Source organism: Octodon degus, unplaced genomic scaffold (genome assembly GCF_000260255.1).
Source record: "Octodon degus isolate 3935 unplaced genomic scaffold, OctDeg1.0 scaffold00087, whole genome shotgun sequence".
Classification (NCBI taxonomy): domain Eukaryota; kingdom Metazoa; phylum Chordata; class Mammalia; order Rodentia; family Octodontidae; genus Octodon; species Octodon degus.
In genome coordinates, this window is record NW_004524663.1 from 1,260,200 (window position 1) to 1,274,303 (window position 14,104).

Sequence of the window (14,104 nt, forward strand, 5' to 3'; positions counted from 1 at the left end):
GGAGTGAAAATTTAGCAACCAATTACTATATGATCTGGGTTGTATGAAATACCAAAAAGATGAAGAAATTGAAGGCAAGAGCACAAAGTAGAAATTCTACTTCTTTAGATGCCAGAATGTTAATCATAGAAATGATGTTTGGGACAGAATTAGTGTTTACTGAATGGAGGTAAAAGTAGATTAAGATCCAGCTTGACTGTGGGGCACCAGAGATATCCATGTTAAACAGAGCAGATAAGTACAAAGGGGGGTTCTTTTAGTTTTCCAAATTAAGATATTGCAGCAGTTACAGATTAGGTAAATGCTGAAGTTTGAGAAGCATAAAGTAATGTAACTTGTCTTCAGGAACTTACAGTTTTAATAGTGCTGCTTGGTAGCTAAGGTAATTTTCATGTTTAACCCAAAGCTATTGTCACGTTAATTGGTTCTGCATAAATTAGCTTGGATCCTCCCAGGTGAGGGCTTGTTCAAAGTCAGATGTAAGAGCATTATACAGTATTATTCGTGGTGTCATTTAGGGTGTTAAGAACAGTTTGTGAAGCATTGAGACATTGGCAGGGTGATTGCAGAAGCTGAGAACTGAAGCTCTATGCATACTTTAGATTGTTCAGACTTTACAGAGAAAGATGATATAACTTTTCTGTAGCCTAGCAGATCTGTGTTGCATTATAACCTCTTTCATCCACCCCCAAATTCAGTTTCACTAATATCAGACTATTTAAAGCTAATATAAGAGGACAAAAAGAGGGAAAGAGAACAGTTCCTAAATTGTCTCTTTGCTAAGACTAGTGGAGCACGGCGCCAGGGTTATGGCTCAGTTGCACAGAGCCTCACCTGAGTTTGAGTCCTGGTAAGAAATACCAGGAATTGCAAGGAAAGTAAGAGATTGATAGAGATAAAATTGTCCACACTGGCATTGCAAAAGGCAGAAGAATCTTGAGAGGAAGATCCAAAGATAACAGCCCTGAGAGACAGTCTGTGCCTTGCCATTTGGCTAGAATATAGGCCTTAGGCATGTGAGTACTGGTCTAGTCAGTCTTTAAGGGATAATGTCTTGACTTCGAGATCTAAGAATACTTCCTTGATGGCAGCCTGTGAAACCCATAAATATACTGTTGACATTGTGGAGAGATAAAGGCTAAAACTTCCAGGCAGTATGTAATCATGGGATTGGTGATGTCTATTCAGACAGCCCCAGCACTCTAAAAGATAGTAAGGGGGACTATAAGTATGTGCTGACTCTCCAGGTCTCTAGCATATTTCCTGTGTAGCATTCATATAGTTCTCCACACCACTGCTACTGCTTAGTGGTAGTTTTTTGGAACAGTGATAAGTTTTTGTTTCACTGTTAGCATGTGCTTTGCTTTAGCATAAATTCTATAAAACTTTCTGGTGCTCCAGAGACTTCCATGTTCATATTTTAAGAGGTGCTGTTATCAAATTGAAAAGTCTAAAAGGCAATAATAAATGGACCCAGAGACCCTGAGTGACCTATTAAGTGTTCTGTCATAAATTGCAAACAGAATTGTGATCTATTTTTCCTTCTTTGCCCTTCAAGTGTTTCCATGCTTTTGGAAGATAACATTTGATAATAAGAATAAACTTCAATAAAAGTTTTTACTTATAATTACTGAATTTTTAGTTTAGAGAATTAGTGCTGTTTGTTTTCATATTGTTTGGGATTTGGGGGGGATGTATGCATGCTTGTCTCTGCACTAAGCTACGTAAATAGCACCAGTTTAAATTTTCTTAAATCTTTATTTATTTGGTACAGCGTCTCATTACAAAGCTCAGACTCATAGTGATCCTCCTGTATCAGCCTCTCCAGTGCTGGGATTATAGGCATGTGCCACCACAGCCAGTTTTGGGACCAGCACAGTACACCCAGAGTTCCGGGGCCGACATGGCATGGCCTGCAGTATCAGGGATCAAACCTGGGTCCTTGTGCTTGGCAGGCAGGTGCTTTGACCACCAAGTTATCTCCCCAGCCCTATAGCGCCAGTTTAAATTGTTTTAGAAGTTTAAATGTTTGACTTCTTTAGAAACTTGAATGTACATTTTGAACATTTTTAATTTTTGAAAAAAAATTAATTTTTTAATATTTAGTACAGGGTCTCACTACATAGATTGGACTTGTAGTGATTTTCCTGTTTTCAACCTCCCAAGTGCTGGGATTACAGGTACGTGCCACCACAACCAGTCTCAGTCACTGTCTCACTGTGCCTAGCGGGCGGAGCAGGCACGGCATTCTGGGGATCACACCCTGGCTGCTGTGCTCTACCTAAGTAGGTGCTTTAGTCCGCTGAGCTATCAGGCAGGCCCTACATTTTGAATATGTAACTCATAATTTTCATATTAGTATATTAAAATTTAAAATACTCAAATTTTTATGCCTTACTTTGAAGTAACTTCAATTCTATTTAATGTGTACTTACAAATTTAATAGTATTTCATCTCTGATTAATGGAAAGGGATAAATAAAATGTTTACATTTGGAATAAAACTACTTTTATATATAAATTAAAAAACAATTTTAGACTAAAACTACTCTTATTATTTTCTCTTTTTTTTTTTTTTTTTTTTTTTTGTGGCCTGCTCAGCCCACCTTGGGGGTAGGGCTGGCACAGCATGTGGTGCGGGGGATTGAACTGTGGTCCCTGCACTTGCCCACGCAGGCACTTTAGTCCACTGAGCTATCCCACTAGCCCCCTAAAACTACTTTTGGATTTTTCAAGATATATTCTCCCTCTTTCCCTAAAAAGAAGTAAAAAAAATACTCATGTTTTTACCCATGTTCATAGCAGCATTATTTACAATAGCCAAAAACACGCTGGTCCATGAATGGATGAACAAAATGCTGTATACATACAATGGACTATTATTCAGACTTTAGAAGGAGATAAGTCTGACACATGTTGCAGGATAGATGGACCTTGAAGACATAGGTGGAAGAAATCAGTAACAAAAAGAATATATTGAATGATTCCATTTATATGAAGTAGTCAAATTCTTTCTTTTCTTTTTCTTTTTTTTTTTTTTTTATATTGGGAATCAAACTCAGAACCCGGTGATTGCTAGGCAGGCGGTAGGCCGCTGAGCTATAGCCCCAGCCTGAAGTAGTCAAATTCTTAAGAATGAGAAGTCAAAATCTTACAAAGGTTGGAATGATAGCACATGCCTGTAAGCCCACCTACTAGGGAGGCTGAGGCAGGATATCCATGCTAGCCTAGGCAATTTAGCAAGATCCTATTCCCAAATTGAAAAAGGGGGGAAAAAAATTGAAAAGGGCTAGAAATGTAGCTCAGCATCACATGCCTAATCCATAGAACAATTCTTTTTTTTTTTAATTTATTTTTATTTTGTAAAGAGAATGCAAAGTAATAACACTAATAAAGAACATTAAAAATGATACAGAATTTCACTCAGTGAAATAATACAAATTTGATAATGGTTGTCCATAGTACAATTCTACAAAAAATAAAATTGCACAGAAACAGTGATTGTAACTTTGGTGCTGGAGAAAAGAGAAAATGGAGTTAGTGATTATTGGGTATAGCATTTCAGTTGAGGAAGATGAAAAAGTTCTGTAGAAGTGTTGGCAGTGATCATGGTACAACAGTGTGCGTGTACATACTGCTCCAGAACTGCACACGTAAAATCATACATGCATTTTTACGTATATTCTACTACACTTTGAAAATCAAAACATTGTTTCCTCCCTCCAAAATTACAATTCATGAACTGTAACTTGTTAAATATAAGTTGATGTGCTTTTTGTGTTGAATTTATTTTGGAAACAAGTTTTGAAAACTTAATTTTATAAATCACAGATTTTTAAATTTTTGTACATGCAATGGAAGATTAAGTGAATCTTTTTTTTTTTTTTTTTTGGCGGAACTGGGGATTGAACTCAGGCCCTTGCGCTTGCCAGGGAAGCACTTATTCCACTGAGCCATCTCTCCACCCCAATTAAGTGACTCTTAAAAAGAAAGAAAAAAATGAGGTATAGATTAGCTTCCCTAAAGTTTCCAGCTGTTCAGAAATAAAACTAGAACTGAAAGCCATAGCTTTTAATTCTTAGCTTTGTGAGTATGGGGCTTCAGTCAGTTATAAATAGCTGTACAAAAGACTAATTTTCTTAATGGACGAATTCACTAATTGCATTACTAGATGAAATAAAGCTGTCAGTGAGAAGACAGTTTAAGCTCAAAGAACATATACCTGAAAAATACAGATAACATTTTTTGAAATTAGTGTTTTAATTGACAAGGTCCTGTGTCCATAAAGCAAGAACAAACTGGGTTATGTTCGATAATCTAAGTTTCCTGAAGTGTATGACTACATTAATTAAATTATATTGTGCCATATGAAGTGTGAAATGTGAAAAGTTCTCAGAAACATCTTTTACTTTTTACACACAAAGAATGATGTATATTTGTGCTCTGTTTCTGGGCTAATAGGACTTTTTTGAATTTTGGGGATTTATGTCATGAAAGCTTTATAGTCAAAAGTACCAAAAGCTTGTGATTTGGGAGAAACACGTTTGTTCATGTTTTAACTTACACTCAGCAGCATGTAAAGGCGTGTCTTTGAAAGCTCTGAGATAATTGTACTTCCCAGTCACCGAAAGTGTTATGAGAATCTGATTTAACATATGCAAAAGTGGGCAACCTGTCTTACTACTTAATGCCTAATAGCCACAAGATGTCATAGCTTTCTGTGTTTTGCTTTAAACTTCAGTGTGCAGGGAACCTGTCAATAATGAGTGTACTTAATATACCAAAACCATGCATTAAAACATTGATAGCCTAATTGATTTTCTTTAGCTAAAAGACCTTTTATGTTAGATTTGCATTAATGCCAAGTATGTTGGATCATCTGTCAAGAAACAGGCTCCTACAATAGTACTGCATAAGTAATCTCACTTGTATATGCTTAATCAGTATACAAGAAGAGCTATTAATTGCCTACATATGTCAGTTTTGATGGAGAAACCATGATGGAAGAGGCTCCAGCTTTCGAAGCTAGTGTGAATGTGGAGCGCAGAAGTGTTGATTGTACACTGTCTGGGTTTCTAAGGTTCTAGTTTTGATTGTACACTGTCTGGTTTTCTAAGGTTCTAGTTTTGATTGTACACTGGGTTTCTAAGGTTCTAGTTTTCCACTGTTTGATAAGGTACTACACATGTGTAGTGGTACTAAATTATTGAATATTTAATTTTAATTAATTTAAATGTAAATAGTCACATGTAGTTAGTTTCATATTTTATGTGGTATACTGCCTAATAGTATTTAAAAACAAAACAAATATACAGATGGCTGCATTGAGCTGTGTCATTTCTGATCTAGTTTACTACTACTTGGGCCTCATATAGGCTCTTCAATCTTAAATTCTATTTTTTTCTGTAATATTATGGATACAGCTTTCTCACTTATGGTACCTAGTGCCTTTTTTCTACTAAAAACAAATCAGTACATAACTTACAGCAAGGCTGAACTATTCTGACATCACCGGTAAATGCTTAACATCTTCTCCAGTTTTTTTTGTTTTGTTGTATTTTTATTTGTTTGTGTTGTTGGTGGTTTTTTTTTTTTTTTTCTTTCTTTCTTTCTCTAACTCAACCTCTTCTTACTAGTGGGAAGAGAATCTTATTTGACATTGTTTAGTACATTTTCCAATTTGGCAGACTCCGTCACTTTTTTGAACTCAGAATTACCAAGGCATTCATCTGGTTTGCTAATAAGACTCCCTAAGTAACTCATTGATAAAACTACTCTACCTAGGATGTTAGTAGTATTTAAAATTGTAATTTTTCCCAAAAAAGGATAAGACCTAATTCCTTTTGAAAGAATAAAATAGTTTTGCTGAAAGTGTTTCTTTCAATTTCAAATATAAAATTATCTAATAGTTCAGAAAGCTTTCCCACTTGGTTCTCTACCCACATAGAAAGTCTGTGCAGTCTGTTTCTCAGGCAGAGTTGAATTTTTCCAGCAAAGTCACCCAAATTTCACATCCTGTTATGTTTAAGGCAGTGGAGTGACTGTGCTTCTGATTCCTATTGGAGTGGGGGGCTTTTGTTTGTTTTTTGTTTTTGTATTTTAGGGAACGGTCTACAGGGTGTTCAGGGTCTCACTACTAGATTGGACTTGTAGCGATCCGCTTGTTTACAGGCTCCCAAGAAGTGGGATTACGGGCGTGCACCACTATGCCCAGTCTCAGTTGCCCTCTCAGCGCGCCCTGAAGGTGGGGCTGGCTCTGGAGTTTTTTAAAAAGAAGAAAGTACAACATACCTCACAGAGGTGAATGAGCTTTATGAGTAAGTTCTATTTCTGCATAAGATAATCACACTAAGACTCCCTTTAAATTACAGATCACTGTAAGTATTCTCTGTGCTCCATCATTTGAAAATGAGGATCAGGTTGGGGTGGAGGGAGTTGTACCAGGAATTGAACTCAGTACCTCGAGCTTACCAGGCAGGTGCTGTGCTGCTGAGGTATATATCGCCAGCCTCATTATTGAAAAAGAGCGTTTTGCCAAATTCCTTTCAAGGTGAATATTCAGTTGTGCTCTCCTTTATCCCTCCCCCCCTTTTCTAGGGTTTGAACCTAGGAGCCTTCACAATGAATGACACTCTCTCCCCTTTCCATTACTTTTAATTTTGAGATAGGGGTCCCAGTAGCACTCACAGTTTTACACATTGTGTGTACTTTAGTGAATGCTACTACCAGTGACATACTTGGTTTTGATAAGATAGTGCCTGACATCATGTTCTTAAAGGATACTAAAGTGACTGTAATGTAATCATCTTCGTTAAGATGGCTTCCTTGGGTCACTGTGCTGGGATACGTTGAATGTCCGGGCCCACTTGTACATACTAAAATTCTAACCTGAGTTTCTTAGTATTCATAATTGAATGTCTTTCCTGTCCTTTTAGTGCACTTTTGAATTTTCTGTCTCTTGCTGTTAATCAAACATCAGTTTGTCCATTTCTGGTGTTGGTTAGCTTCTGGTTTTATTATTTATTTATTTATTTATTTATTTATTTATTTGCGGAATCAGGGATTGAACTCAGGCCCTTGCACTTGCCAGGGAAGCATTTATTCCACTGAGCCATCTCCCCGGCCCCTCTGGTTTTATTTTTTTTCTGGCTTCTTCATCTGTTAGTTCATCTTTAGTGCTGGGGATATAGCTCAGTGGTATAAGCACCCGCCTGGCAAGCGCAAGGCCACAAGTTCAATTCCTAGTACTGCAAAAAAGAAAAAAAATTAAATAGACTTCAATTTTTGTAACCAAAGTAAGTATCAGTGTGGTGAGGGATGCAGTGCAGTGGTAGAATGCTTGTTTAGCATGTGCCAGACCATAGAGCTCAGCTCCCATTTCTGAACACTACCACTCCCCTCAAGGTTCAGAAGTGACTTTTTTTTCTTATGGTAACAAATACACCAATCTTTATATTGTTGTCTCTTTTCAGTTATTTTGGTTTTAGAATGTTTAGGGAATATTTATTTATTGTATTTTAGGGAAGGGTCTACAGGGTAGGTGTTCAGGGTCTCACTGCCAGATCGGACTCAGCAGTGATCCGCCTGTTTATAGCCTCCCAAGAGCTGGGATTACAGGCACGCGCCACCATGTCCAGTCTCAATTGCCATCTCAGCACGCCTCCGGGGTGGGGCCAGCCCAGTAGGCCAGGGGATCAAACCTCTGGCCCCTGCTCCTGTTTGCAGGCTCTTTAATCCGCTGAGCTATTCGGCTGGCCCAATTTTTTTTTTAAATAGCTTTAAAAATTAATGTCTGGGGACACTTTCTGTTAGTATCATTAGAACTTTTAGAAGCTTTGTGTTCAATAGACTGTTCAGTAACTAACTTATAGCCTCTCTGGGTGACAGGACAAATTCTGTTATTCCACAAAGAAGAATATATGATTGCTCCCCACTTTTATCCAAAAGTGAAGCCAAATTCAGAGTAACTCATCTTGGGCTTTAGAATGGGTTTAACATTAAATCTAGTATAGCAAAATTTAAGTGATGTATGATTTACAACTTACACTTTGAATAAGATGACTTTAAATTACAAATAGTATTTAGAGCATAGCTGTCAAAAGACGACATAAAGTACAAAAAGGATGACATTTTTAATGTTTTTTCTAAACATTTGCAGATGCTAAGATTATGAGTTGATTTGCATTACCAAGAAATTGTTACGAAGAGATTGAAAGTAAGTTTTTATCAGGAAATTATTTTATCAGAAAATGACAGGAGGCATGTCAAAAGTTATGTTAGAAAAGAGGAAGGAGGAAGAAGATTTAGTGGGTTGTTCTATGTAGGAACATTCTTTAAAAACAGCCTTCCTGTTTTGCTGGGGGAAAAAAATCTCCATTCATCCTTTCCTTTCTTACTGAAGCAGATTCTTAAATTATTTTATATAATTTTTGGAAATTCTTCTTGCTCTAAATGAAATAACCAAGTATCCTCTGTGACTGTGAGGGCATTTCTCAGTGGTAATGCACTTGACCTAGCATATGCAAAGAAAACCTTAATAGGCCATCTGTTTAAGTTGAGATGACCTTTCATTTTGTGTGTTGATTTCAAGAAGGGCAAAATTTCCTCCTTTCGGGAAGACTTTCCTATTCTTAATAATGCGCTGAGTAATTTTAATAATAACGTATTTCCTTCCACCTACTCCTAATCCATAATATTCAACTTCAGAGATTTCTATTTGTTTCTCTTTTGACCTTGTATAAGAAACATCAGTTTAGTAGTTTTTCCTTCTTTCTCTCCCTCTTCTTTTCTGGGAGCTTTTTAGATACAAAGAGTTGATTTGATTTTTACTAACTCACTAATTCCACAATATTAGAAATCTTGCTGTTTTAGGTACTCTGGCACTAGAGATCCATTAAGCAACCAGATGTGATTGTTATTATGTAGAATTTATTAAGTTTGTGAGTGTAGGCTCTGCCCTTGTTAAATTGTGTTTTTTTCTTCAACCACCATCTTTATTTCCCTTTCCTTAAATGTACAGTCTAATATACTTATCCTTAAAGATGTATAAATGCTTATGAATATTTTTATGTTAATGGTATCAGTAGTTTTGTTCCTTTTCCATTCTAGTAAGTTTTAAAGCTCTAGCCATTAAAGTCATGCTTCTGTCTACAATAATACATTATTTGCGTGATACGCACTCATCTCCCCACTGATGAAATCTATGTTGCTTTTTTTTCCGACATAAATAACTGCAGTGAGTACTCTTTGTATGTTACATTATGAAACTAAGACTGAAGAAAAAAAAAAAAACAGCAACAACAAAACTATATCCCAGCACTCACTGAGGCAGGAGGATAGTCAGACGTTCAAGGACAGCCTGAACTATGTACATATTTAAGGCCCTGTCTCAATAAGGAAAAACGCTTGCCTGGCAAGCATCAGTCCCCGGTACTGCAGAAAAAGAAGCCGAGAGACTATACAAGCGTTTCTTTGGAACCCCATCCTCCTACCTCCCCCTACATCCCCGCCCACCCAAGGGTGGAATTCTTACCAACTTTGTTTTTTACTGTATTTGGTACATTGTTTCACTATGCACCTCAGACTAGCTGTGATCCTCCTGTTTTCAGCCTCCCTAGCACTGGGATTACAGGCAGGCGCCACTACACCAGAACTTGGTGGCTGGCTCAGCATGCCCAGGGGCAGGGCTAGTGAGGCATGTGGTGTCAGGGATCAAATCCAATACTCTGTGCTTGCCTAAGCAGGCACTTAGTCTGCTGAGCTATCTTACTGGTTCTCTTACCTACTTTAATAAGATGGCTTACCAGCATCTCACAAAGATTCCTGTTTTTTCATGTTTATTGCCATTAGATATTACTCAGTTATACATGATTTTTTCCCCCCCCCAGAATCAGGGATTGAACTCAGGTCTTTGTGCTTGCCAGGGACGTGCTTATTCTCCTGAGCCATCTCCGAGGCCCACATGATTTTTCTATAATTTTGAAGTGCTATTTCTTGCATTTCTAATGGTGAGGTTGAGTCTTTCCTCATGTGTTTTAGGCATGTGAATTTTCAAGTTATTAGTTACTTTCTTCAACTTCTGTAAAGCTTTTCATATTTTATATTTATTTTTATGGTTTAGGTGATGCTAGACAACCACTTTACTACTGAGCCACATCCCCAGCCCTCATATTTAAGTATTATCTTTGTGAAGTTTTGGGTCATGATGTCTTTTTCCCCAGGCCCCTCCCCCCATAGCTATTCTTTGAACTAGGGTAAATCTGCTAATTTTGTGCATGTGAGAGAGTTTTTGTAGCTTTGCACTTTAGGTCTGTAATCTGTTTGAAGTTTGTCATATAATGATAGGTAGAGATACAACTACTGGCAAGGTAGTAAGTTTTCCTAACACCATCTACTAAAGAATCTCTTTGCCACTGCTTTGAAATCTCCTGTGTCCTGCCAAATTCTTTTTTTTTTTTTTTTTGGCAGAACTGGGGATTGAACTCAGACCCTTGCACTTGCCAGGGAAGCACTTATTCTACAGAGCCATCTCCCTGCACCCCCAAATTCTTGTTCTTACATCTTTTGTTAGTTAATTTTTGTGTTAGCCTCAGTCTGTCTTTATTACTTTGACTTTGTGTCATGTGTCTTTTATCTGGGAGGGAAAAGTCTTGGATGGTGACATATATTTTTGCTATTGGTTTCTCGTATCTGTAACTGCTTTATTAAGAAAAAATTCACGTACTGTAGAGTTCGCCCATTTAAAATGCATAGTCTAACGCATTTTGTTTATTCATTCAATTAAACAGAACTTTCTTGGTAAAATAATTGTTTGTTTTTGAGAACATACCAAACTTTTCGAGAGTTGAGGCACCAATTTTCTATCAACAGTGAGTGCTCTTAATTTTCCATATTCTAACCACCCCTGATCACTTACCTTTTTTTATTGTAGGTATTGCTACTAAAAAGTGAACAATTCTTGTTCTCTAATAAGTAATCTCAGGCCAGCAAGAAGGTCCTGAGTTTGATCCCTGGTACCACCACCAAAAAAAAAAAAAAAAAAAAAAAAATCTTTCTTTCGTAGAAAACTTTGGGGTCTTTGTTTCCATTGTTTTGAATTTTTACCACAAAGCCTCCACTGTGAGTTTTCCCATATTGGCACCTTTTGAGCTATGTCAATTTGAATTGTTATTTTTAATTCTAAGAAATTCTTTGCCTTTATTTTCACCTCTGTATTTTCCTGAGATAAGTTTGTAATGGATATTGCTCTTTTTTTACTTTTAACTTCCTTATGTGTTACATTTTCTTTGCTGTTTTCTTAATCTTCATCACCTCCTCCAAAATTGCATATTTGAATTTTCAACCTGATCTTTAAGGATTTATTATAATTTATTTTAAATCCCTATTATGTCTGGTCCACATTTTTCCTGTTTATATAAATTGCTGAATTTGTTGTTTCTTTTATGGCTTTCTTACACTCCCAAGTGTTTTATTTTTCCCCTAGTAATAGTCATTGCCTTTCTTTTTACGAGTGTGTGTGAATAACTAGTAAATGGTATTTTCATTCCAATGACTTTTCATTTTTATTTGATTTATTTACTTATTTATTTTGGCAGAACTGGGGATTGAACTCAGACCCTTGCACTTGCCAGGCAAGTGCTTATTCTATTGAGCCATCTCCCCGGCCCCTTGATGACTTTTTAAATTAAATTTAATAATTAGCTAAATTTAACAAACTATTTTTAGTGATTGTTTTTTTAGATCAAGAAAATAAAAATGTTTTCCCTCAGTAACTCCACTTAGATGATGCAAAATCTTAGTTTTATATGTACCTGGAGTTTTTCAAACACAAATGGAGACAGTGACTCTTTAAAATCCATCTGTATTGCCACCCAGTACCAAGCTTGTTATTTGAGAGGTGATAATTTTGTGAGTTGTCATTAAGTGAACCCCAGGTAACTCACTCAGGACATGGGAACAATTTCTCCTGGCGTCGTAAAGTTCCCGTACTTTCACTGGCTAAGACCCTGGCCTTGCAGCTATTCTCCTCTTCCCTTGTTTCCTTCAGCGTTCATCGCCAGGTGGAATCTCTGTGCCATTACATATGTTGTCAGCCAGATTTATTTCAAAACTAGTTTATTACAGTATTTAAGTCTTCGTGTCTAAGAGGTAAATTATAGGAACATAATCTAGCTATATGTACTTTACTTACTAATCAAGCTTTTAATTGGCACTTGTGGGTCAGTAGGTGATGGCATGTTAGGTAATTGAGGGTGAGAAATAACCGTAGTCAGGTATTAGAATGCCGATAATGTGCTTGCTACCTCATTTTTTCCCTCTTCCAAGTCATCTCTGAAACTGACCCTTAAACTCCTTTCTTTGCCATCTTATTCATCAGAATTTTTAATCCTATTCTAAGGTAGTCAAATTCTATAGTATACCACTAATGACACTGGTGATGGCAAGCCTTCTAGAGCTTGCAGTGATAACAAATACCTGACTGAGGCATGCGTGCCATGCGTAGTTTGCCACCACTGCATTACACATTCGTTGTCTCCTTTGCCCTGTGTATGCCTTCAGTATTCTTAGCATGCTACTTCAGAAAGCCAATTCATGTTAGCACCATAGGTGAAATCTAGTTGTCATTTCTGATATAATTGTTTTTCCAACCAGTCTGTTTTGAAGGCTGAAAATATAGGTAGAATAGCAAGTAAAAGTGTTTCTGATAACTAAAAGATAGCAGATCTCTGCCCTTCCCTTGTTCATCTTTTAAAGCTCTTCATGTCATACTTATATCGTTCTACCTGTGCTGTTGTGTTTCTTTCTACTAGTGTGCTTGTACTGGGAAATTAACACATTTGTACTTAGTCCCTCACTACTTTTAGTAGTGAGTGAACAATAGGTCATTGTTCTCAAATATCTGAACCCTGTAGTTGCTTCCCTTAGGAAATTTCTTCTCAGTATAATGAAAGTTAAGTGCGCTACCGAACCTTTTCAGTTATTTTTTTTTTAATGCTCTCTTTCTGAGATTAAGCAATGGCCTCTGTCAACTCAAAAGAGATAGCTTGAAAAAGGGTTAAATAATAATGCAAACAAATACTGCATTTCTTTTTGCCCAAGATAATATGAACTAGGTACTCTTAAGTATTATAGTGGAAAAGATGTGGAAGGACTATTCTTAGAGTATGCCAACCAAATGGCCATTGCTGGATTGTACACCTCCATGACATCATATTTGATCTTGACAGCCACTGTTCAGTTGTAGGTATTTACTGTCTTTGCTTATTTATAAAGAAAATAAGAGGCTGGGGAGATAGCTCCGTGGTTTAAGTGCCTGCCTGGTAAGCACAAGGACCTGAGTTCAGTCCCTGGTACTGCATGCTGTACTGGCCCCGGAACACCCAGGCACTCCACACTGGCCCCAAAACCAGGCATACCTTTAATCCCAGCGCTGGGGAGGCTGAGACAGGAGGGTCACTATGAGTCTGAACTGAATAGTGAGACCCGAGAGAGAGAGAAAGAGAGAGAGAGAGAGAGAGAGAGAGAGAGAATGAGAGAATGAGAGAAAATGGATATAAATAAGGAGCAAAGAGGTAAATAATTTGCTCAAGAAGACACAGCTAATGTTGTAAGGATAGGATTCTACCCCAACTATCTGATTTTATATTGTTTTTCTTCATCCAACATAAGGAAATTTTACCTTTTCTTCAAAATTGACTTCATATTTTAAACCTTTTTTAAAGTATGGGCAATAATGATATACATACATACAAGCCTGTATACATATGCTTTTCTGTGTTTTGTAGGTTATTTGAACCATCTTACTATGATAAAATTAAAGGCTGTTCTCACACAAGTAGGATTTTGGAACCTGTTTTCATGAGAGTAGGACTGACAAGCATTAAATTCTTACTGTATCACTGCTTCACCTTGTGTATTTTTCTTATGATAAATCCCTAACTTCTTCATGGGATTGTAATCTGTAGTTTTTTATTAAGCTACATAGAAATTATAAGATAATCTAAAAATAATTCATACCTTTTATCTATACATTATCTTTACCTTTTTTGTTTGTTTTTTTTTAATTTTTTTTAATTTTATTTATTTATTTGAGAGAGAGAGAGAGA

At 36.8% G+C, this 14,104-nt stretch overlaps 1 protein-coding gene across 3 annotated transcripts in view; it reads left to right on the top strand.

Moving 5' to 3' along the window:
- The window catches only part of Abhd17b (abhydrolase domain containing 17B), a 39,292-nt gene that overhangs the window by 12,780 nt on the left and 12,408 nt on the right, over positions 1–14,104 (top strand). The window lies entirely within an intron of this gene.